Source organism: Sciurus carolinensis, chromosome 5 (genome assembly GCF_902686445.1).
Source record: "Sciurus carolinensis chromosome 5, mSciCar1.2, whole genome shotgun sequence".
NCBI classification, from domain to species: Eukaryota; Metazoa; Chordata; class Mammalia; order Rodentia; family Sciuridae; genus Sciurus; species Sciurus carolinensis.
Window position 1 is genome coordinate 122630544 of NC_062217.1, and position 2362 is coordinate 122632905.

A 2362-nucleotide genomic window follows, 5' to 3' on the forward strand; every position below is an offset into this window, starting at 1 on the left:
TGGTGGGACTCCAGCCCTCGCCAGCCTCCGCCTCTCCTGTGCAACGGGAGGGGCAGTCTGAGGTCTGTCTAGCCCCCGCGTGGCTTTGGTGCAGCTTTGTCAGCCTGGGTGGGGAGCCCCCCAGAACGGAGGAGGGGGACGCCCGCGTTCCCTCCCTGGTCTCCGCTGGCGCCTCCTTCAGCCCTCCTCCCCATGGCTCCCTGCCCCACCTGTTCTGTGATGTTCCCAGGGCCTCTAAGTGAGGAGGGACAAGTCCCTGGCCCTTTCTGGCCTGATGTCGAGGATGGGGGCCAGGATCTCAGGGGGCAAAGGCTTCGTCCAAAGCCACTCCACCCTGACCCCCGAAGTCAGGCAAGGGTCAGCTGCCCCACCCACTCTGGCACTGACCCCAGGGCTTGCCCAGCAGGCCCCGAGCAGCCACTGGGACCGGCCTGGGCACCTCCTGGCCTCTGCAAGCTTGGTCTCCTGAGAGGGGAGCAGGTGCTAGGGCTGTGGTCCCAGCATGTCCCCAGCCGGCCTCCCTGCGGTGGACCTGGGGGCGTCTTCCATCCACCACTGGAGCAGGGGTGGCCACAAGCATTGAGGCCTTGCTGGAGGCTGCAGAGGGGATTCCCTCCCTGGGGACGCTGAAGGCCGGGCCTGTGCTGGGGTAGGACAGGGCTCTAAGGCGCTGGCCCCAGAGGGCTGTGTGGCCTGCCTTAAGCACCAGCAGTGAGTCTTTCCTACCCAGGGCGCCCAGCTCCTGAGGGTTGCCCCCACCCCAGGTCACTGTTAGCCCGGCATAGGTGAGGGTCTCTGTCTGGAGCGCGCAGGCCAAGATGGGCTCTGCTGGTGCTGTCCCCGTCACAGGCTCCAAAACGCCCACATGCAGCTGAAGAGCAGGAATTGAGTTCCAGCTCTGCCGTGAAATTGCTGTGTGACCTCAGGCACATCACTGCCTTCTCTGGGCCTCAGCATCCTTTTTGTGCCTAGAAGGCCCAGCAGCTGCTGTCAGAGGCCCACAACATTCTCTGGGCTCTGGAAGGGCACCCTAATGGATAGAAGTCTACCGCAACCTGCCTGCTAGGTCCTCTCCTCCTCCCAGAACAGGAACCCTGGCGGAGGAGGCCCAGCCCGCCATGTCCAGTCTGACTTCCAGAAATTGTGGACCAGGATCTGGAGCTCAGAACCAATTGGCTGGAGCCTTCCGGGAGGGTTCAGATGGCCGGCTTTATAGACAAGCCCAGAGAGCGTTTGCCACCTCCTTCGGCCTGCCAAGGCTGCCATGGCCACGGTCCCCACGCTGCCTGCCTTGGGGTGGGGTCAGAGGCGTCTCCGACGCATTCCTGATGAGCAGCTGGGGTGCTGAAGGGGCCTCCCGGCCTGCACACGGGTGTTCCCTCTCTTCGTCCCTGCTGTGTGTGCGCGTTTCCCCCCGGGCGGAGGGCGCCCCTCCGGAAGGTGCAGCTGTCCCCACCTGCGCGTGGGGTGTGGCCTCCTCCCGGCCCCAGGTTTGCACCCTGGAGTGGCGTGCCCGCTCTGCTCCCCGAGTCCACAGGGTGTCAGTGAATCTCCTACGTGCCTCTGCCTCCTCTGTGCCCCGGATCCCTGCTGGGCCAGGGCCGCCTCATCTCCTGGACCCGCCGGGGCCCACTGGTAACCCTTCCCCAGCTCCTGGGCAGCTGAGCCGGGTCCCTGAGCGGCCGTCTGGAGGGAAGCCTGGGAAAAGGGGGCAAAGGGCTGGACCGCTGCCTGACCATGGGCATGGTTTTATGTCCAGAGGGGACAGGACCCCAGGGACGGCCCTCGATCCCACCTCTGTTTATTCTGTAAACTTCAACCTGTAAATAACGTTTAGCATTCCGATTGTAACAAAATTAATTTTTATGAAATAAATTATATTTCCTAGTCTAATAAAAAACACCCAGGTTGTGCGCTGTCTTCTTGGCTATCTTTGATGGGCAATTGGGAAGGACTGGCCTGTTCCTCTCAAAATTCTACAAGGCTGGGTGGCACTGTAGGTCTTCGGCTCTGAGCTCCTGCAGCTGATCGGACTTGTTTTATAGAACAGCAAACTGACCCAGAGAGAGGCAAAGGGCCTCCCTGCAACCCCATGGCAAGTCAGAGTCCCCTCCGGATCTGCCTCGGGCCCTGTGCTGACATGGCCTCCGCACGCTGGCGTGCACGGAGTCTGTTCAGCTCTCATTTGAGTCTGCCATGGGCTGGGTAATGGGCGGCAGGGATGGTACAGGGAGAGGCCCCAGCGCCCCCACCTCCCAGGTCAGAAGAGGTCTCACGGGGTTGAGGCTCACCAGGGCCAGGAGAATAGTATGCAGGGAGAAGGAATGATGGGCAGATTGGATCATGTGACTCCGATCCCAGG